Source organism: Tenebrio molitor, chromosome 8 (assembly GCF_963966145.1).
Source record: "Tenebrio molitor chromosome 8, icTenMoli1.1, whole genome shotgun sequence".
Taxonomy (NCBI): domain Eukaryota; kingdom Metazoa; phylum Arthropoda; class Insecta; order Coleoptera; family Tenebrionidae; genus Tenebrio; species Tenebrio molitor.
The window spans coordinates 10,227,473-10,251,925 of NC_091053.1; the positions used below are offsets into that span (position 1 = coordinate 10,227,473).

The 24,453-nt window shown below is 33.6% G+C and overlaps 2 long non-coding RNA genes across 7 annotated transcripts in view; both read left to right on the forward strand.

The window, feature by feature from the left end:
• Positions 1-9,666, forward strand: part of LOC138136328 (uncharacterized) — a 284,939-nt gene extending 275,273 nt beyond the window's left edge. For 3 of the 6 annotated variants that reach the window (XR_011161252.1, XR_011161250.1, XR_011161251.1), the window contains 4 exons: positions 2,179-2,401; positions 2,454-3,022; positions 8,227-8,373; positions 9,398-9,666. This is a non-coding gene — a long non-coding RNA (uncharacterized lncRNA). Of the gene's footprint in view, positions 1-1,255; positions 2,132-2,178; positions 2,402-2,453; positions 3,023-8,226; positions 8,383-9,397 lie in introns of those variants that run through there. The other 3 variants (XR_011161253.1, XR_011161254.1, XR_011161249.1) reach the window with 3 other exon arrangements.
• A 93-nt stretch (positions 9,667-9,759) lies between these two features.
• On the forward strand, positions 9,760-10,288 carry LOC138136331 (uncharacterized). Its single transcript, XR_011161256.1, has 2 exons — positions 9,760-9,986; positions 10,046-10,288. It is a non-coding gene; the product is annotated as an uncharacterized lncRNA (long non-coding RNA).
• Positions 10,289-24,453: the final 14,165 nt, after the last annotated feature.

A 24,453-nucleotide genomic window follows, 5' to 3' on the forward strand; every position in this document is an offset into this window, starting at 1 on the left:
CTTTAGTGGTTTTGCTTTACGATTTGGTCCCTGACATCTTCGTTGTTTGTCTCTGCTCTTCATGTTATGTCCTATGTTATCGTGGCGAACATCAGAAAATATGTTTGATGGACGTTATTGGTGGTCTTCCGACAATAGAATTTGATTTTTGTTTCAAATAGGAGACAGTTATATCCCTTCTGAATGTCAATAAAGATATGTCGGACTTTTCTACTTTTCTGTAGATCAGCCAGGAATTTACTACGGCCATGTCAAGGATTCTAGTAAACAAAACCCAGTACCACTTTTTGGCCCTAATTTGAATAGCCTATTTTCCCACGTGCCAGTCATCCTGATCTACTGGTGTTGTAGTTCTTCACAGCAGGAAGCTGAGGTATTTGCTTTTTTTGATGCGATTTTCGATCCGATCTTAAGGCTTTGGTCAAAGGTTCAACACTGTCGTGATTTGTAGCAACCGTTACACACTTGTTATCTTTCCATTTTACAAATCAAACTTCTCCCATTGTGTCAAATCTAAAATCAAATGTTCCTCGTTCTTCTTTCGCCAAGGATTTGGAGTTTTTGACAGGACACTGGACCAATCTATTTTCACGCAAAGTGTCTCAAGCTCGAAATTCTTTCTGCTGGAATGAACTAACAAATATCTGCTAGTAATAGCATATTCTGTAACTAGGTTAGAATGAAAATTGGATCTACGAGCGCGAGCGTTAGCGAGTAACAGACTGTATTTTCTCCACGACCATGTAATAATTCTCCATGACCAGCAAGTATGAATCAAAAACAATTAAATTTGAACAATTTTTGTTTATTTTAATTAAAACTTGTCACAAAACAATTAGGACGCCGCATTGATATCTGACCCTGACAGTTTTGAAATCCATGGCAATCTATGTATTTCGTTGAGCATAATTATGGAATATTCATTCTGTTACTTGTTATGGAATGAAAATACATGCAAGACACATAAGAAGCAAGTGTTTCAGAATAAATATTCCAATCCCAAGAGTGAGAATTTTTACTTTCTATTATTAAAAATGATTTGAGAATTATTACATTCACAAACGGTCGTGGAGAAATAAATTATCAAAATATATGCAGTGGCTTGAAGGATTCTCATATATTATACAACTAGAGGATTGAAAATTTTCGATTATAGGAAACGTGTTGCCCGGAAACACCACAAGATCGTAGATCGAGTGGTGTTTCCGGCAACACGTCGAGTAATCGAGAATTTTCCATCCTCGAGTTGTATACGGGTAGACTATATCATGAATAAAATAATTAAATAAATAAATAAACAGGTTCCCGAAACCGACTGGGCGTATTCAGTAGCAGAACGATTTAATGTGACGTTAATGTGACGGTTAGCGCAAACAATTTTGTAAGTTAAGGCGGCGAGCGAAAATACAAAGGTTCGTATATTCGAAATCGTCCTGGTTACTACAATAACCGCTGTAATACATGGTAACTAAAGAAAATCAAAGATTCTTATCGGTTCATAAAGTAATGAATGATATAGTCAACGCAATGCAGCATATTCATTACAACTCTGGACCCTAATGTCAAATCCTGGTTTTGACGTTCGGCTCCACAGTACAATTAATCAAAGTTGAAGCAGTATCCACTTGAAGAACACTGCCCAAAATTTGTATCCAAATCGAATTGACTTACCGCGAATAAACTGCTTCAATCCATGTCTTCCAAAATACTTTATAATAATTTCGTCAATGGAATGTTGTTTTTCAAAAATCTGTTGAAACTTCATATTGATTTTTGTAATCAATGGTCGTATTTTGAAACCTTTATCGGATTTGTTCTCCTCAGCTAAGTCATTATCTACAAAATGGATATATAGTCTTTGCCAAACCCAAATAACCACCAACACTGCATTCTATCCAAAAAATCAACCGACAACGTTGCGTCAATAGCTGTAACTTTTGACATGGGGGAATTAAAAATGTTTGGTTAGGATCACGTTAGGATGGTATCAACGGTGTTAAATGAAAAGTGAAAAATACGAATTGCAGGAATCTTGAGAAAAGACGTGTTTTAAGAAATACAATTTATATAAATTAATTCACAACATAAACGAAAATAAACAAGAAACATAAATAATTACAAGTATAAATAGGTATAACCCAACAGAACTGCTTTAAGATATTGTTTCATTGTTTGCAGTGTCTTCTGGTCGTCTCTCAGCTTCATTCTCCACCGGTGAATCTGAATCAGAAATATCTATGTCAGAATCCGATCCGATCAAAGATACTATAATTGGAGGAATATCCTGTACACTAAAATTTCCCATATGTTTACGCCAGTCGTTTTGAATTATCTGCTCGCAGTGGCGAATGCTGTTTTGCCACATTTTAGCATTGAAGCTTGATAAAGCTTCAGTCCACAGGTTTGAAACAGCATTTTCATCATTGGTGTCCACATTAATGCGTTTATTATAGTACGATTTACAATAGGCCCATGCCAGTTCAATCGGATTATACTATCAGTGATATGGGGGAAGTCGCAACACATCTATTCCATGGTGATGTAATAACCTATCAATTTCATATTTTACTTCATTATTTTGTAGGGATGGTTGTATAATATCCCACAGTTGTTTTGTCGGCATGGCCATGTCAAAATTAATGTTGTTTTTGATTAAATATCCTTGTACTTTTGATTTTTTGCATGACTTAGTAAGTAGCTTTTCAAACCGCACAGAATGGTAAGGCGCATTATCCATTATCACAACAGTTTTTGAACCATCGAAGTTTAAAGCGGGAATAAGCTGATCTTGTACCCAATTTTTGAAAATATCACCGTTCATAGTTTTATGATAATCGCGATCATTGTTCTTAGAAGAGAACCATAAACTACAGCCTGCCAGAAAACCAGAAGAGCAGCCAGCATGCAGTACTGTGAAACGTTCACCTTCAGCTTTTCTGAGTTTATATTAATTTGTAGGGAGGCTGTCATTTACCCATGTTCGAATAGGGGAACCATTTCTATATATCCATGTTTCATCGAGGTAAACAAATTTTATATTTGGGTAATCTTTTTTATACCGCAAATAATTTTTTAAAAATTTAATTTTTTGTCCTGCAATGTAGGGTCTCTCAATCAGAACTTTTCGGTTATTCTCAATTTTATATTTGAAGCCCATGGATTTTAAAATTCTATGTAAAGTGCGGCGTGATCCATTATACTCTAATTCCTGAATGGCGAATGTAAAAAGTTTGTTAACGTTAAAGTATTCACCATTTTTTTATAATTGTGAATTTTTCTGCTTAGTTCCTCTCTTAAAAAATGATCTCGGAATATGGATTGCTTCTTTCTTCCTCCCTTGCTCACCGAGACTCTACATTGATTTTCATCATTGTTATAAGAATTTAGTATATTTATAACTGTAGACCTAGATACCTAATTTCAAATTTGTAGTAGAAGCCTTAATGTTTGTTCTAATTGTGTGAAAAATTTTACCTCCCGAAAAGATTGAACCAAGTTTTTCATGTATTTCCCTGTTACTCAATAAAGGTGCCAGTTTTTTAATTACAATGGAACACTTAAATACAGCTTGTTTTAAATTATTATTCAAAAGATTTCTTCGTTTTCGGCATTTTGAAATTTCTTTGCGCTTGCGTGTAATAATTTGTGAATTGATAGAAGAAATGGATAAAGGTCTGACATCGTAGTAATATCAAAATTACCATTAGTATACTTAGTGTAATTTTGTTTTCACCAACTTAGTTCAACAGGTGGTGGTTATTTGGGTTTGGCACTGCCTATACTTCTTGTGTTTGAGGTACTTATTTCGGGACATGCATTTCTTCACAATATCTATTCGTAAATCTTCTGCTTCGCTCCAATAAAGTTTGTCAGAGGGCAACTTGTTATAACCTGATAGCAAAAGTATGCCGATGAAAGCTTTGATTTCTGTGGGTGATAACTGATAACGTAAATACTGTATCATTTTTTACTGATGAGGCATACCGAACTGTTTCCTTGGTTATATGGTCATATACACTATCGGACAAAAGTAAAGCAACTTCAAAAAAGGAAAGGAAAAAATTCAATATTTTATATTTAAATGGCAGAAATACAAACAAATTCTAATTACTTTTTTAATCCCAAGTAGGCGGCTGTCGCCAGTGACAACTAATCGTTTATAATATGAACACAAAGCAATTTAAGAAATGTTATCGTCGAAAGTGCACGCCGTTTATGCGACAAAAGTAAAGCAACACTTTGAATTTTTCGTAAAATAAAAGTCTTTCCTTGAAGCAAGAACTAAAATATGCCAATTTATAATTGTTAGTTATTTCCACATAATTTTAGTCATGCCACGAGGCATCCCTAGCTGCAAAGAATTAAAGCAGATGGTAATAAATGCCCATTTAGAAAGAAAGAAACAGTCTGCTATTTCGAAACAGTTTCTTTTGCCGAAATACAGCGTGTCAAAAATAATTTCTACTTACAACAGACGAGGACACTTAGACAAAATTCCAAAATCAGGAAGACCCAGAAAAACTACTATTTTAATGGATAGACGGATTAAAAGAATGTCTCAAAATGATCCATGGTTATCTGCACCACGAATTATTGCAGAAATTCCGGAAATTCTGGTTAGTCCAAGAACAATTCAACGAAGATTATTACAAGCAAAATTGTTTAGTCGACGTCCAGCGAAAAAGCCCCTTGTTTCTAGAAGAAACAGATTAGCTAGACTTGCGTTTGCACGAGAACATATTAACTGGACCATACACGATTGGAAAAAAGTCTTATTTAGCGATGAAACTCGCTATAAAATGTACAATTCAGACGGAATGAAACGTGTAAGACGACACCAGATTCAATCCCAAGTACGTTACGCCTACAATTAAACATGAACTGAGGACAAAAAAAAGATGAAGGTATTTTATAAGGTCTCATCGAAAAAGATGAAATTGGTTTTAATTTGGCTTTAATTTTAAATTTTGTCACAAAAAAAAAGTTTGCGGTCAACGAAAAATGTTTGTAATCAACCCGTTTGTTAATGGGCGATTAATAATCTCAACTATTAAAGGCACTCACTCGCTCTTCTTTTCCGATTCCTATTTGAAATCCTGGGTCACTAAGAAACCTTAAAAATATTTGCATTTGTTTCTTTGCACTCAAAGCACCTCCTCTAGTCTCGTTGTTCTGCCCTAGAAAGTGCTCAGCTAACCAGTTTACATTTTCCTCCCTAAAGCGATACAAATTGTGGTAATCTTCACTTCGACTTGTAATTCGTTCAGGATACTATTTCTGCGACCTTAGATTCATGAAAGTTGCCATATTATGCGAGAGAACAAGCACTACTAAATTTTTAAGTAAGGGGGAACTCAGGCTTCGAAATATTTAAGCTTTTACTTAATATATCGAGTATTTACTTATTTTATTCACACAGTTTTGAGCAAATGCTGGAAAATTTAGTTTATACTTAAAGTATAAGCTTTTACTTTTTACATTTAGCAAAGGCTTAATTTTTATTCTACACAAACCTAGCTTTTACTTAATAATTGTAAGTAGAAGCTTTTGCTTCATTTTTATTCACACTGCCCAATATAACACAGACATATAATACAAAAATTAATAAATATTTAGAACTCTCCGTTGCTATGAGAAATCTTTGGTGTTTAGAAAAAATTTCGATTTTACCATTTATCATTTCAGCAACAGGAATAGTACCCCAATCTCTTTTTAAAAATTTAAAAATTTTGGACTTAGAGAACACATTGGTGGTTGAAATTCAAAAAGGTATATTATTATACTCATGTCACATCGTGAGGAAATTCCTTAACATTGACACAGAGCATAAAACACAAAAAAGTCAAAATGCGGAGGCGAGACGCCGGTAATTATGTTGATAAGCACTGCACTATTACTTGATAGTATTATCCGTAATAGTGTACGTACTCCGGCAAAATTGCCGTGCCGCCGCACAGTGGGGCGAACGGTCGATTTAGCAGGTCAAAACTATAAGAAATCAGTGTATCCCTTTAAAATCGAGTACTGTAAGATTTTAGGGGCCGCTGATTACGAATTTGGTGTCAGTTTGATGAAATTAAAAATGGAGGACACAAAATGGTGGACCATTTTTGAAAAAAATTAAGACATGAGTATGAAAGTTTGGAATATTATGTTTTCGGGGTCGTCGATTACGAAATCTGATACCAATTTGATCAAATTCAAAATGGCGGACTTTTTTTAAATAAAATTAAGGTATGGATACAAAATTTTGGAATATTAGGTTGTTAGGGTTGCTGATAATTAATTTAATACTGAATTAATAGAATTCACACTTTTTCATGAAAGTTATTTATTTTAATAAAAACAAACCAAAGTTTAATCTAACATTTTTATTTCCTTTTTAAATGGCGAATTCCATTCATCTTGATTAAATAAAAATTTTTGGCGATGTGTGCATATGATTTTGTTCGTAGGAATATCTGAAAACATTATAAATCATCGTAATTAATGTACAAAAATTTTATTATGACTATTCCATTCACCTGTCATTTGTTAAAAATGAACCAAAAAAAACATTTTTTTACACATTTGTTACCATGGTTTCAAAAAATTGGACCTAATATTCCCACTCGTGGAAATTGTATCGGTACTACCACTAGCGATAATTTTTAACAAATAAATTCAGCCTTGAGAATTGCTTCCAAATGGACTAGCCTGTCTTTTTTGTGTTGTTGGAAACATTTTCTTCGATTTCTGCGTTAATTTCTTCTTCCGATTTGCTGCCAAATTGCCAAAGTTGGTTCATGGAATAGTTTCCCGAATACAACTCGTAGTCCAAATAATGTAGACTATTTTTCAAACTGGTTTCACTCATTTAATTGTGCTTGGGAACCTCACTTGTGCTGACGCACTCGTGGATTCATTCCCAAGCACAATTGATCATTCGTGAACAGTTTGAAAAATAATCGACATAATTTGAACTACTCCTGGTATTATAAATAAAAATTTTACTTTGTAATTATTTTTCTTAATCTACCCCTTTGGGATAATGTTCGATTGTTACAATTAGATCACTCAATTATCGGCCGTATCAGGGCACCGGAAAAAAATTCCTCCAAACGTAGACTAAGTGCTCAAATATAAAAAATATAAAAAGGGCGTGAGTTACAGTGCCATTGTCTGCCGCGCAAGACTGTAAGGGCCAAAACTCTGTGTAGCGCAAAAACGCGCAACGCGAACTTTAATATTCAAAAACTAGACACCTCAAGGAAGATTTCCACGTAAAAATTAGGGCGGGCGGTCTTAGGCAAAAAAAGAAAACTCTATTTGAAAATTTGAAAGAAGTAAAAAAATGTTAACTGCAGACCCATATTTAGGGTTAATTTTAACAAAAGAGGAAAAAACTTTTGGCTAATGTAAGCATACCAAATGATTCTACGTACCTTCATTAACAATTTCCATTTTGCAAAGTGCAAATCGGACACGTGGTTCGAAAAATATTTTCATTTTATTGCACTTCTTTTAACTCGCCAACGAAACGTCGCACAACCGTTTCCACGAGAGTCAAATTTGAACCAACGTAGTGAAGCAGGTATACATTTTTTTACCTATTCCTTCGTTATCAAGATGCACCAAAGCCTCCTCTATGAGGTAGCATTCAAAAATCATCGAAATTTCGACCTGAGAATTTCAGGTTTTGGCCTGCTAAATCGGCCGTTCGCCCCACTGTGCGCCGGGTGGAGGTGGGATACGATAGATAATAATTGTTATTTTTTAATGTTCTTTTTAATTGTTGTTTTCGATAAGTTAAATAAAATCGTTTTGTATAGAAGTGTTGCTTTACTTTTGTCGCAATGGTTTTTTCATTAATTTTTAATATTAACATTTTTGAAGCCAAACTATGCAGAAATTGTACCATTTTTGTCTGATGCAGTACTCGACGTAAGAGGTGGTAATTCATTAAAATTAGTTAAAAAAAAATCACCAAATTCTAAAACTTTTTTTTAGTTACAATTGAAACAACAATTTTGTTGCTCTACTTTTGTCCAATAGTGTATGTGATTGTCAAATATTGCCCCAAATACTTCAAGAGGTGATTTTTTAAGCTTTTCAAAATTGATTTCAACGGAAGTGCCTTCTGGGGGTAATTTTGTATAAACTGGAGGAACCTTTTTCCATTTAGTAGTAACATCACACAGTTAAATTTCTTTACGTTGTGTTTCTGTTAAATATGATTTTTTCCAGATCATACCGTACCTAATTGGCCAAGACTTTTCATCTGATATTTTTAAATTTCGCGGTAATTGTAACCTCAAAACAATTGTGCTGTGGCAGGTGACGGACAAGTACAAAATAAAATAAACAATGTCGTGTGGCAATAATAACAATAAGGTAATTAAAGTATGTAATTAGATTTTAATAAAAAAAATAAAGAAGCAATAATTTTGCATACACATAATACATATGTTGTGAAAATTATACAGTGAGCGGCAAAAGTATGGAATAAATTCATTAAAAATTAAACAATTTTTTTTTTCAAAAAAATCTTTGGACAGATCAATTTTAGTTTATAACAATACATATTCTAATACAAAATAAAATTCCAAGCAGTCATTTGTTTTCGAGTTATGACGTCATCGATAGTTTTTTTAAACGAAAACCCCCTATTTTTTTTCTTGATTCTGATAGCCCTTTTAATTGTCTAAATGCCGGTATAAAAATTTTGTTATATTACATAAGGAAATTTTTGAGAAACAAAAAAATAAAGTTGGAAAAATTAAATTTTAAAACACAAAAACAAGTCAAAAACTGTGTTAGTAAGTACTTAAAATTATGGAATTAAATGTTCGAATTGCTGGGGGATCCCAGCTTGTTGACAATAAACAAGTTTATGAAGAAATTCCCCCTGTTTTAGTTTTATTTAGTTTTATCGCCGCACCCAATCAAAATTAAAATTTCTATACGTTGTGTTTCTGTTAAATGAGTTATTTTCGAAAACGTTTTGTAAAACAAATAACACATACGAATGAAATTGACAGTAACATTTGACTATCTGATTTACCTACTTGATTTTTTGACTTGTTTTTGTTCGTTATTTCCAACTTTATTATTTTTTTTCTCAAAAATTTTCTTATGTAACATAACAAAATTTTTACAGTGTCATTTGGACAATTAAAGGGGCTATCAGAATCAAGAAAAAAAATAGGAGGCTTCCATTTAAAAAAACTATCGATGACGTCATAACTAGAAAACAAATGACCGCTTGGAATTTTCTTTGGTACAAAATCATGTATTTTTATAAACTAAAATTGACCTGTCCAAAGATTTTTTTGAAAAAAATGTTGTTTAATTTTTAAGGAATTTATTCCATACTTTTGCCGCTCACTGTATAATTAAAACAAAACGATGTTTGTAGAGTGAATGGACCAAAACGATTACTTTACGCCTTCGTGAGCTGTTAGAAGAAAGGCCCTGTCTCTATGACCCTAGGAACAAATTTTATAGCAATAAACATGCAAGGGTTAATGCTCTAACAATGATAAGTGAAAAACTTATTGAAGAATTTAAAATTGAGATTTCGTCAGATGAGGTTAAAAAGAAAATTGCTAATTTAAGATCCCAATTCAATCATGAACTTGCGAAAGTAAAGGAAGTGCTTCATAGTGGGATGGGCACTGATGAAATGTCCGAACCTTCCATTTGGTGGTTCCACAAGCTTTCTTTTCTCAAACAGTTTATTAAATCTAGAAAAGGTAAGAGCAATTTGGAACATAGCCAATGATCTCAGGTAAGTTTTGCAAGTTTTTCTAATTACAATAAATAGATATACCATGTACCATATAAGAGTGAAACACAATCGCAAATGGAAGATGAAGAGATTATGGATAACATCCAAGTTACCTACTCAGAGTGCAGCTCAGATTCGATATCAGCTGACTACATGACTCCAAGCACTTCCACTAATAAATGTGAAACTACTTCCAGGAAATTGAACGTTAATAAAAGTAAAAAGGATATAAATGAGAGTGGGGAACTGATAACAGCAACATTGACGACATTGCAGAGAATCCTAGAAAACAACAAACAAATTCTCCAAAACAATCAAGCTTCAACGGAAAACACAGAATTTGGCAAATATGTCGCAAAGGAACTTGATGTGGTGGACGATGTTGAATTGCTAAATGAAACAAAATTCGAAATAAATAACATTCTCTATAGATATAAAAAACTATATTTTGCTAAATTTAAGAAGGGGATTACACTTGAAATGTAGATGAAACAATAAATTTAATATTTCATACTTAAACTGATATAATGTACCTATAATCAAAAATTGAATTGTTTTACTGCCTCCCCCTGCCACCTTACAAAACCCTCATTGAAATAATGCATAAAAGTGTTACGTATTTCCATTGGTTCATTTGCTGCACGATGACCTCTCAAGGGTTCCAAACCTGTTGTAAATGCTTCAGTTCTCCACGACCCAGGTGTTCACTCAACCCTTTCTGTATTTTCTACATCTATTCCTATAATATAGTTTTTTCCATCGTGTTTTTTTATAAAATTATGGAGAACGCAACAAGTGAGAGTGACATGTTGAACCTTGTCTACAGACAAAGTTATATGTCGCTGTAAAATTTGGAATTTGTTTGACAAAATTCCAAATGCATTCTCAACAACTCTACGAGCTCTGCTCAATAGGTAATTAAACACTTTCTGCTCAGTTGAAGAACGTTGCCCAAAAGGTTTCATAAGTCTTTTACTCAATCGGAAAGCGTGGTTCATGCTTTTTGGTAAAACATTATCTTCAGGAAATTTTAATAAATCATTCTCAATTGCTGGAAATAAAGAACTTTGTAAATATACTCCTCCATCGCTAACCCTCCCATTGCAGCCCACATTCACATAGATAAAATTATACTCTGCATCCACAAGAGCCATCAATACAATACTATGAAATCCCTTGTAATTAAAGTAGAATGAACCATCCATTTTTTTAATGCTCTAAATGCTATGTGCTTGCCATCTGTAACATATAAAACGATTTCTTTTTTAACAATTAATTGTTACTGTTTCAAAGTACCGAGCGATCATTTAAAAAATAAATCGAGTTTGCTTTGGAGCCTATGCTATAGCATGGGTTGCCATAGGTAACACGCCGACTCGATTTATTTTTTAATTGATCGCACCGTATAAGATAACATACATTGTTCTAGTAATATTGCCATGTTATCCATTATCAATATACACACAAATTTAATGTGCAACAAATTATGTATCAGTTTTGTTTACGTTCGAATTTTAAGGTTAGATACTTAATTCAGACAGTTACTACATAGCAAAAGTCATGTAGGAAGTCACACAGTGTAAAGAAGAATTTGCTTTTTCAGAACTAAAATGGTATGCGTTATTTTTCATAGAATCTAATCATATGATAAAGCATATGATAAAACACATAGTCTAAACAGGCTTTAACAAACAAGGCCCTAAATACAGGGTGATTCATCTTTTACCGCCGGTGGCAAAATTGACCTTAAAAATTATGATTTCACTTTCATATTTTGCAGACCTAATTTATTATCCATAAGGCACATAATATCAAAAAATGAAATGTATAAGTTAATTAGGTCAAATTTTGCCATTTTCTCAATTATTAATTGTTTAATTTATTCAACCTTGTAGTATATGCACACTCAGGTATTTTCAATAGTAATACAACGAGTGGGTACGAAATTGCCGGAAATTTTCGATCTCAGGAGAAAATTTCCGGCAATTTCGTACCCACGAGTTTGTATTCGGCATGACAATTCACCGAGCGAAGATTGAAAAATTCAATAAAATAGAAAATAAAATATCCTAGTGGAAACATTTTGTTGGAAATTTTTGGTGGCAATTTTGACTAGTGAAAATTTCCGCGGCAATTTTTTTAAAACAAACGTGATTGGTCCGTACTGATCAATATCGTAAATCTGATTGGTCGAGAGAATGCGAGTTGAATTGTCACACAATTTTACCATGTTAAATTAATTTTAGCGTATGGTATTATTGAAATAAACGCATTTTGATATTCAAATTTGTATTTGCTTCATGATTTACGACATAATGTCCAAATATCTTAACAATAAGATTTATTAGAGGATTTTTATTGCCACAGCAGGGGGTCCTTTGTAAAATCGAAGAAATTCGCCTAAGCAGGTCAGTTTTACAAGGTAGTCATTGTTATGGAAAATTTACAACACTAAAAGCCAACAACCATCAATAAAGGCAACTTTTCCATTAAAATCTATTTAATTCAAAAACTATCAAACATTTTTCGAAACGGATTGCAGATATTGATTTTATACGCCATTAGCCACATTCTGATGCAAAAATTTGAACATATTTTTTTTTGAAAAACAGTTTTTTATAAATATCTGCTCAATAAAAACAATTTTTTTGAAATAAATTATACCGGTCGAAAGTAAATTTTTCGACAAATCAAGTCTGTAAATTTTATAAATTTTTCTCAATTCTTAAGGGTCATTTTGCCACCGGCGGTAAAAGATGAATCAGCCTGTATATGATTAGTATTACATTCAACAGTATTCTTTACTATAATAATTGCTGGTAGAAATGGTTGCGTACATGTTTCAACTCGATAAAAATTTTCTCGGATTGTCAAGTCGAACACAATTCGTGGTCTAATTTTTTGAGCAAAATTTGTCATTTAAGACATTCGTAGCTTTTGCTTTTGGAAAATTACACTCGCCTCCTTCGTCGACTTTTCGTTGCAAAAACTACTCATGTCTTATATGACAAATTTTGTTGGAAAAAATTAGACCACTTATTGTATTATTGTTGAAAAATTTTATTTAATTTTTAAGGAATTTATTCCATACTTTTGCCGTTTGCTTTATATGGGCAACATGACTGGCACCAGGCCACCTTGCGACAATATTTCGTATTTTCAGAACCGCATCAGCAATGGTTTGCACATTTATTGAAAAAAATTGCTTCCTGTTTCGATGTGTTTCAGCATTTGGGCCACCTGGGCCGCGTTGCACAATCATTTTATTAGTAATAATATTAGTCTTGTAACTTGTAACTAGTAAAATTATGTTGCACAATCTGATCTCTAGTAATTTCAAGTTACAAGTTGTAAAATGAAAAATATTAGTGTTTTTACGCTGATTTTACTGGTAGCTGTTGCACAATGGCAGATACAAAGCAAATAATATATTAGTTTTGTAGTTTTTAATGTCAAATTTTTACAAGCAAAACGTCGCTAATATTTATTAACATTCGAATTTACAAGTTGAAATTATTTTGTTCAAAATGTTAGACGACTTATTGTACGAATCTAGTAGTGAAGATGAAGCATTTCCAAACCGAAGAAGGTAGCTAACATTTTTCGCCCTCGAATTAATTTTTCGTTTGAATCTAGAGTGGAATTTTTGGAGCGATTTAGAATGCCCGCAGAAAAAATGGAATTGTTGTTAGAACAAATAGGTTACCGGCTGCAACATAACAGCGGAAGAAGTGGAGTTCTTACGGCTAAACAGCAGTTATGTATAGCACTATTGTATTCTCAATTTGGTTGTAGGTCGTAAAATTTTATTGCATATTATGAGGGATTAACAGGCACAACGGTTGGGTTTGAAAAAGTTGGGAAGCGGCGCGTGCCGTTTTCCGTACAATGCAAATATACAAAATGTACAATACAACCCTGCTTAAAATATTACCTGCTAGTGGTAAACTAGGATTTATAAGCCCCCCAAGATCTTTAACTTAAAGTACCATAAAATTTTACCACCTACAACCAAATAGAAAACACAGTACATTGGTTTGGAAGTGGTAGCCAATACCACACCATTTCTGATATGCATGGGGTAGACAAAGCAACAGTATGTCGTGCTATAAAAAATGTTGTTAATGTAGTGAATAGAACTTTATTTAATCGTGTTGTGTCATGGCCAGAAAATATCGAAGAGGAAATTGCAATTTTATACGGCATGGAGATGAAGACTTACTAGATGACAATGTAGAAAAGACAATGAAAATTTAGCCGATATTAATCACCCGGCAAATGAAATAAACGAACCACCAGCCCCAGCAGCACGATTGTGTCAACAACAAATTGTAAACTTAATGAACAATTAATTTTTATTAAATTAATTTATAGATTTAGACTAGAACTAGTAATAATTATAAATTAAACTATTTTATTTCCACCTTCTAAGTAAATGACACTTTATAGGTATTTGTGGTAACTAGGTAAATGGGTAATTACAGGCAGAGCCCTGTAATATTTAACAGGCACGTAGAAGAGACCTGTAAAGACTTTACAAGGCTCATCAAAAAATAAATAATCAAAACTAATGAAATGATTTTTTTAAAAAGTTTATTACAAACACAAACAAATTTAACTATCAATTGTTGCAATTACATACGTTAATAATGCATTTTGATCCGTTTCGCAAGTCATTTTCATATCGCTCCTGGGATGGAATCAGTAGAGAACCGCACTTGCAGCGTTGGTAATTCCGTGATTATTTTCTTACATTTCAAGAAAATCGCCTTCAAAGTCTTCATCGGGCATTAAAGCCATTCTTTCTTTTCTTTCTTTTTGCAACACATTTCACAAAACTTCTGACAGTATTTTTGTTGTTTATCTCAACACCATGACGACGTAGGTATAATTGCCCCACCGCCTTTCATTACAAAATTTTTATAAACATAAATAACAATTAAAAAACGAAATTTAAAGGCTGAAGGTGGAAATAAAAGTTTGTATGCAACTCGCTTAGCAATTAATCTTTACTGGGCTTACTGGCTTATGGAGACTGGTTCCTTACGTCACTCGTCCAACAAGTGCCAGCGCGCCCGTAAAGATTAATTTACTAAACTCGTCACATAAATAACTATTTAAAAGTTTCATTAATTATATTCAATATCAACCGTGTAGGCACTCGGAGGTAAACCCATCGAAATTTCAATTTTTCGCGTCTCCAACTTTGTCTTATAGATCTGCAGCTTCAATAGTTCTATCTGCAGTTCTTGTTTCTTGTTACTCTTGTTCTCCTTTGAATTTTCCTCGATATCTCTCTTCCGTTTCTTTCCTTTAAAATTAAAATATTTATTTGTTAAGCAAACGTTGAAATGTATTTAATTACCCGTCGATTTTGCAACTTCAGTTCGGGTATTAGTGGAGAGTTAATTATAATAATTGGTGGTTCTGGTTCTGGTTCTACCACTAAAGAAAATACATTTCTTAGCACAAATAATTTGTAGAATAACAATAATTAACAAAATACCTTCAGCGTCTGGTTCTGTTTCATATATATCATCTTCTTCCAGAGATTCTGGAACTGGCAGACCCGCCACCACTGGAGAATTCTTGCCAATTATGTGCAATATTTCCTCGTCCACTTCATTTAGAGTATTGTCCTTTCCTCCTCCAGTACCAGTTTTTTTTTTAAATTATCGATTTTTTGCTAAGGTTGTTAATGAAAATCTGCAGAAACACGAACTAAAACTAACTTACCGTGCAACATTTTCGCACATTTGGCCACCATACATCTCTAATGTATGTCCACTCCTTGTTGGCGGGGACTAATCCCAAAGAAAGGGCATAATCATTAATTTCTTTCCACGCTTTGCATTTGTCCGCCTTAGACAAAGTGTCGCAAAACGCTCCGAATAGTACACGTTTATTTTCTTTAATTTTATTTAAAACGCATAGTTTCAACTTGCGTTGGTCGTCGCGTTTACCCATATTTATAATTTTGGAACAAATTCAACAACGATGATTTAGTGTGATAGGCGCGACATTGACAAGTAAAAAATAAATTAAAGCCGACTACACTTGTAATTTCATTTTTTTTCTAATAAAATGTTTCAGAATTTACAACTGTAACTAAGATAATTGTGCAACACAATCTATTGGTACTAATAACTAATAATTTGTAACTTGTATTTTGTAACTTGTAAATTCTTAAATATTGTGCAACGGGCCCCTGGTGATTTTATTGTTACATGACTGCATTCTATTGCCCCTATGCATTTTGGGAATCATCCAATATAACAGGACACTCTCTTAATTGTTTTGCTGCAAGTGGACTTATGAACGCCTACAAAGTCTCCAGCTGTCCTTAAGAATGTTAATAGTTCTTGATTTTCGGCGCTTAGTACATCATTCCTGTAAAAATGATGGTGATTATACAGAGGTTTAGGTACCTAATTACTTACAGTAAAAAACAACTAATAGCAAGACAATAAAAGTTCTTGGATACGTTATTTACCTATCCGTTTGATGTTCAACATCATGCTGTACTTACTCATCAAGTCTTGTCACAGTTTGTGGAGATAACGATCTACAAACTCATCGTGGTCCTACATTTCAAAGTGATTTATCCTTTTGCGCACTAGTTTTGATCTTCTTATTACAAATTCTTCATCACTACTGTACGTGTTTACATCATAATCATCCATTTCTGGTATTTATTAGTGTTTAATGTAAAACTGATAATGTTGACGTTTGTCTTAAATTATTAACCATTACTTTAACAAGCGCCTTTTCCTTTGATTACAAAAATTTAGAAGTTAACCACAAAGTTGTTGTTAACTATCTATCAAGAAAAACACATACAATTTTCTAACCTAAGGTTAACATGTAACCAATAGTTAACTATCGATGAAAAAACGCACCCTTAGACACTGAAAAACATGCACTGTTTAACTCTTTCAGATCGAAATTAATGTCTAAGCTATAGAATCTTTTTTTGTGTTTTTTTAATTCTTTGTGGTCAATCATTAAAAAAAAAGGATTTTTTAATTTTGTTTATAATGATTAGTACAATGTCGATTGTAATTGACAGTAGATCAGAACGAGTAAAAAAGTCAAAACACGTAAATAAGTGAAACGAAAAGAAAAACTCACGGGTTTTTACCAGTACATACTACCTGTTTACACCTAGTTGCTTCTTTATGTTCATCATATTCCGGCATATGATCAACCATATCCAGTTGGACTTCAAGCAATGGTTTGCATTCTGAGGACTTTGGGGATTCAGTGCGGTTATCCTTGCTAGGGCGCCCAGCTTATCTTTTGAAGGTAGCAGGTTTTCCCAATTTTATAAGGGATTCTGCAATGTGGAATTTGAAACGTAAGGAGTCTCATATGTTGTTCTTGTTGCTTTCTCTGCATCTTTTCTGTTGATGCAAGCCAAATCCATTGAATGCCTACAACAATCTGGTCCAAGCAGTCGACTCATCCCATAGGCTTATTATACTTATTACTTATACACCACTTCTGGGCGCTTGATCTCAATATACTTCTTTCTAGTTTTGTCCCATCGCCTATAGGACATTTATCTGACTCTGATGATAAAACTACAAAGTGATCAACAAGAAACCAAATCAAGAGTGCTACCTCATCTTTTGTTTTACCGAAACGTGTGTATTTTATTAATCAGACACTTTTATATACTTCCTGTGCACACTCGTTTTGTTGGTTGCCTACCTCTCAAAAATCTATTATTAATTGCCTTTATAATTTTTTTGTAATTCATGAATAATGGATTTAAAAAAAAGTTGTTAATTATTATTTATTATTGATTAAGGAAAAAACACAGTTACAGAAAATTCCTTCATAAGGCACGTAATTTTTGGTTACAAAATTTTAATAAGATTATTTTTCACAATTCTTCGTTTTGTTGCTTTCTGTAAGAAAAATACAAAAGTTATCATTCGCCTAATTTGTGGTTGATTGAGAACTTACTTCTATCTTTTCTAGCAGTCAATTCAAATTACACCAAGGACAAAAAAATAATTTTTCACAAAAACTACTCGAAATGTCCCATGTCCAGACAAAGTCAAACTCGTCTCTTCATATTTTCAAACACATTTCTCAAGCACTCAGGTGAAATGGATTGACAAAACTCAGTTATGTATCCAAATCATCAATGTGGTTCCTAAAAACAGAATTTTTGAGATGGCCAAACAAGAAATAATCTAGCGGTGAAAGATCTGCTGATCTTGGAGGCCATCGGTCAGTGCTGATTACATATTTTGTTATAAAAATGTTGATCAAGATAATTAAGCGTAGCATAGGAATTGTGTGCAGGAGCACCATCCTGTTGAAATATTCCACGTTGCAGTTCCTCATCGTCTAGTTGATGTATAAATTCTTCTAAAATAGCTTGATATCTTTCTGAATTTATATTGTCTTAAAAAAATGTGGGTCCTATTATATCAACTGGTGAGATATAAAATCAAAATAATACGATAAGTAATTCATTCCTATTAAACGTCTTCGAGAAATTGCTATCCAGATTCCAATTTTTTGTGGCTGTAAAGCACGTTGCACATATTTATACGTGGGGAGTTTCACTTGACCATATTCTTTGATTTTGCGAATTTCCGTACCCACCCAAGTCAATCTAGCCTTCATCATTAAAACATGTTAAATCTAGTATCGGGTGTTCATTTAATATTCTGGTAGCATTACCTATTAATTTGTGCGTGAATTGTGTTAAGTACTTGTGTTAAGTACTTTTTTATCATAATTCGTGTCATGCTGTTATTTTATAGTGAGGTTATGTCGTATTTTAACGTTGCGACACCCGTTTTTAAAAACAAAAGATTAAATGAACACCTTTTATCTCATCATTCATATTTTTTTCAAACCATCGACAATAATCCATTCCTTTGGGATAATCAGGGGTTTTTTTTTCTTGTAACACGAATTTTATAGGGAAACAAATTAATATCCATCTTCGAAATTTTTTGACAAATGCCATAACTCAAATTAACTTGCTGCCTTAAACGTCTTATGGAAGTTGAGGGATGTTCTTCTACACTTTGTCGAACATTTTGCAGCACTTCTGGAATTCGAACAAGGGACCGACCTAAGTTCTTCTTAACAATGGATCCTGATTCGCTAAAATTAGGCACTATAATTTTAATACACTAATAAACTTGTTGGTAATAATCAATATTTATCCGGTTCGGATATCTGGTTTGAAATTCTTCAACGCAAGGGGTTATGAAGTCAGACCAGTCTCCATTGTCTTGCTTCTCCCTGTTTCTAAAATAACATTCTAACAAAAATGCTTTCTCTTCAATGGTAAACCCCATTTTACCACTTATTCTGGGATCAGTCAGGCTACAATAACAGCAAACGTCTAAAAACTTTGCCGAAATCGAAGAGTAGTTTTCAAGGTGAACAACAAGAAACCGTTAGTTTAAAATTCGTATTTCGTTTGGCAATAAAACGGGTAATTTACCTATTCTTACGAATGTAAAATATTGCTCTTGTTTATCTTATAAATTATTTCCATTATCAGATAATAATAATAATAAAATGCACAATTATAATTCCAAAGTCTAAAATTCATGAGGTATCATTTATTATGAAGTAGCGTTTGAGACCATAAATTGTCTACGTCCATGCTTTGAACCATTTTGAAGCCAGTTTGTCATTTTCGTCTTCATTATGGCTTTCCATAATCTTCAGCACACGTCCAATACATTGTCGAACCTCACGACTTATTCCCGTATTAGAATGTGGTCTTTGTAGTTTTGGAGTAACCAGTTCCATTGCTAAATCTTTTACAAAATCATATCTCTTCATATTCGTACTGTTACGGTAGGACTGATGTAGTACATATGAATTGACAGTAGAGATATCTAGCAATCTAAAAAAATACCTATGGGCCATCGCGTCATTCTTCTTCCTGCATTTTTGAACTAAGGAGTCGACACCGCCTTTCGTCTTATTGTAGAAACCAATAATTTCGGGTTTGTCGATTTCAGTATCATGGCATTCTGTGTGGTGCATCGACGATGCTAGTAGTACTGCTTTATTCTTTTTCGGTACGTGAGACAGAATTGTTAAATTGTGTGAATCCGTAGAGAGCTGATACTACATCTCTGTTTTTATTAGGCAAAAATTGCGGGGGAATTTCTCTCTTATTTTTTTAGAGTTCTAACAAAGGTAAGATTTTTTGAATTTAGAATGTTTACCAATTCTATAGAAGAAAACCAATTGTCCGCGGTTATATTTCGGTTTGTGTTGTACGAGTATATAGATTTTGCAAGTCGGAGGACACACTGAGTCGTTTTGAATTTTTGCTTTCTTCATCAGACAAGGTACAACCGTCAAAATTTTTTCCAGTGTAAATGTAGGCATTCAGTAAATAGTTAATGCAAGCAAATTGATGCCGTATTTACAAGGTTTGTTTGGCATGCACATTTTAATTTTGATCGACCACGGAAAGATATCAACATTTCGCAGGAAAAAAAATCACAAATTGGTGGTTAGTAAATAGAAACGATAGTTAACGATAACTCAGACATATTATGGATTGAAAAAATCAACTGGGTCATATGCATCAACCATTAGCAAATGCTTTTACTTGTATTAGTGAGAGATAGAAATACATGGACTCTATTAGATAGAAAAAGACAAATATATAGTATAAGCAAATGCTTATTCTTATGCATACTACCGATTGTCACTGTCAGAATCGGAAACTGACAAAACTACTGACCCTTCGTCTTCAGAAGAACCATCTGCCTGTTGTTCTTCTTTTCTTTGAGGATGCAACAATATCGGTCTCATGCAAAGAATTTCTCGATTTATGATCTCAGCACCTGCCGCTACTCTCTTCTTGAATGCTTCTCATAAGGTTTCTTTTGTTTAACCGTGGAAAGTAGAAAAGACTCAAATGATACCACATCATTGGTAGAAGTAAATGCAGAAGTAGACGCATCGCTTTCTTTATATGTGGCAAGATCTGTTTCAGCCGTTAAATGTTGAGGTGAAGTTGAAGATAAATTTTGATTTTGGAGACCCCAATGTTTAAGAGCCTATTCCACTTCACCCTTTTTCAGTTTCGTCGCAAATTCAGGCATGCAGTAGTTGGAAGTTGCGTGGTGTTGTTTTCATCGGATTCAATCTCGATCGAAATCTGGAATTTCTTTACCTGCAGCGACTTGTTCGTCGTGGAGTTCATCGGTATCGGTCTATCCTAGATCGTCTAGCTTAGGCAGTGGCAAGTCCTCCTCCTCACTGTCACTTTGGGCCAAGTTCAAGATCAGTGAGGCATCGCTGCTCGGTTTGCCATTTTTTCATTTGTTTTATTGCACGACATTATGCAAACCGAGCCGCACGATAACGAGACTGGACTTGTTTCACTCGTGAGAGTGGGAGTTTTAACGTACTAATACGGCTATAGCATACACGGCCAAAACGTGTATGTACACTTCTATTAAAAAAAAAGCGTACACGTATTAATTAATTAATTAATCGTTTCCAAGAAAACGTACATTTTGTATGTATGTCAAATGTGTGAAAATTGCTTTTTATAAATTTTGAAATTGTTAGATTGTTGAGAGTTGCTTTTTTCTATAAATTTATGAATGAAAGTTTGAGTTGTATTTGTAGTAATTGGTAATACTTGCCTAATAAATAAGGCAAAACATTAAAATCTCTGAAAAATACATCGATAAAATCCAGCTATCAGCATGGGTTTGTTACAGGTTTCTAAATAACAAAAATTAAAAGATAGGCTTACAATATGACAATCTAGCCAAAATTATGCTCACTACTTGTACGCATTTTTTTTTTAATAGAAGTGTACATGTGGAGCAGTTACTTGAGATACGTGTATATACCTACGTTTGGAGCAGCTAGAGGGTTAATTTAAGAAAGAGAAAACTGTCGATGGAAAACTGAACATTGTCACGTGAAAATCATGGGACAGGTGGTTCAGAGCCAAGTTGGTGTTGGCAAATTCTGGCATGTCATGATATGAATACAAAATAATATACGACTATATTTTGGCTGAGATCGCGTTATTGACTTTAACTTTAATTTTCCAGTTTGTTTAATAACAATGTATCGCACGTTCAAATGAAATCCTGGGCGGGGAAGGCATTGGAAAGCGTCAATTGTTGTGCTTTTTAAAGTGTAAATTAATTAGAGCATGTTAACAGCTAACTTAAAATTGATTAACAAAAAAATCAAATGTTTTACATTAAAAATAGAATAACTAAGGATTCCTATTCTTGAAGCAAACATCTGAGGGCACGCTTTGCTAAAAACAAACATGTTCAATTATGTGCCGATTAAACATAAACAAATGTCATTCGTGTCAAACGGCTGGAAATTCAAACTTTACACTGTCCTAAACGGTTTAATTTTTTCAACGCCTACTCAGCTCAGGATTTCATTTGAACGCATGATACTACCAAGGAGTATAAAAGTATAGGGAGGGGACATACGCAAGCTTATGGGCGCGGTAAATTTAAGCGGTGAGGGACAAGGAAACGGGTGCAATTTTATGCAACCCGTGAGGTACGCCCCAGTTAACACTACTTGAGATGTTGGGAATTAACAATAAAACTGCAGGAAAATAATACATAATATATTTTTTTTGCATCACAAATGTATTCAGAGTATGAGAAACTAGAAAAACACACTAAATATCACAATACAAGTGATTTGATTTACTTTCTTGGGGCGTACTAATAACAGACATGCGCATTAAGGCGGCTTCACTCGGCCGGCCGTATGTCCCCTCCCTATTATTCTATACTCCTTGGATACTACATAGTTTAATGAACTTCGTGTATAGTCTCTCTTGGCGCATTTAATATAGTAGGCCTTTGATCCAGACACGATCAAAGGCCTTTTCTAAATCTAATATATTGATGAAAAGGATAGTGGACAGTGGCTTCATGTAAAGTACAACATGTTTTACAGTTTCTGGATTAACCTCATATGAGGACGGTGTAATAATACTAGCACTGTTACAAGAAACTGAAAATGTTATATTTAGAATAGATACAGAAGCTTTTATTTCATTTGTTTCGATTAATTTTCTTAAATTTAAAGTTGATTTTTCATATTTATACGTACAGTCGCGATCAACAAATTTTGGACACTAGTGTCATCGTGCTGTCATACATTCTAAAACGACCCTAATATATTAATAACTTTAATTTGGTTGATTGAATTGATTTTGAAAATGTGAATGTCAGATTTACCGACAAATCATTCAAGAAGTTTTAAAAATCAAACAAATGAAATAGAACGAGGTTTTAATTAATAACAAATAGAAAATAAATAAAAAGTATAAACTTAATATTTTGTCATCGCTCATATTGACAAATTGTAGATAAATTTGACAACAATTTGATCATTCATGTGTGACAATTTCAATAAAGCATGATTAAGAGTAATTTTTTTATATGACAGAAAATTGATGTCCAAAATTTAATGATCCCAATAGTACATGGAATATTAAATGGATTGTCAATTGATAATTTTGAAGCGTCAAAGTGATTTACAATATCGTCGTCTACACTAGCAAAGCACGTAACTCCAAAATGCAAAATTTTACAGAAGCAACAATAAACTGTAGGTACTATTGAGGACAAATTACTTTGGTCGTCAAAGTCAGTTGACTGACATAAAGTTAGGACGGTTAACCTTATTTTTTACTACTGTCAACCACTGTCACTGTCAAACTCATCATTGCAAAATGTTAAATACCGAAAAATGGACAACTGAAGGAGATATTCCTAGGAGGAAAAATTGAAAAAGTTTCCACAAGGCAATTTGGCCCATGGACAATCCCCCAGAAACAAGGGAGGTGATTCTAAATTTTTGAATGGTGGAAGGTGCCATATTTTTGACAAGAGAAAAGTCAATAATTTGAAATTGTCATCACTATTGACTTGACGTTAATGCTTGGTTTACATTAATTTGTTTTGAAGTGACAGAAGAATGACGACCAAAGTATTTTGTCCCCAATAGTACCAGAAACAAAATTGCATTCTGCTAACCGGCGAGTTCACCTGGATACAAGAAACTGAATGAGGTTTCTTGTATCCAGGTGAACTCGCCGGTTAACAGAATGCAATTTTGTTTCTGGTACAGTTTATTGTTGCTCCTGTAAAATTTTCCATTTTGGAGTTACGTACTTTGCTAGTGTAGACGACGATATCGTCTTTTATGTCATTATAGTGTTAGATTTAACGCAACTCCGATTTATTTCCTTAAACAAAACAACTCATGGCCGTTTGCATCAACCTCGGTTAAAGTACTAACCATCCGTTTAATCACGATTAAAGTGAACGTTAGCTAACTGGTCGAGTTCTGGCTGGTTATGGTACTTAATTGTTATTAAAACAAAATTGTTATATGTGTCGTTCATTCATCAATCATAAGTTCCGCCTGTTGACAGAAAGTTAATTAAATCGTGTTCACGCTGTTGTCCCTAGTAGAAAGTCTCTTGCTTATTCTTGTCAGTTTGTGCGCTTGTTTTTCCAGTGTATATTTTTCTGTTTCTATTTCATCTGTCTTTATTTCTTCTATTTGTTGTCTGTGCAATAACTGCAACTGCAGCTGTGTCATTCCTGTTGTTAGGGTGGCAAGGTCTTCGTAGACTTTTGCCAAATATAAAGAAGCACACCTAGAGGATG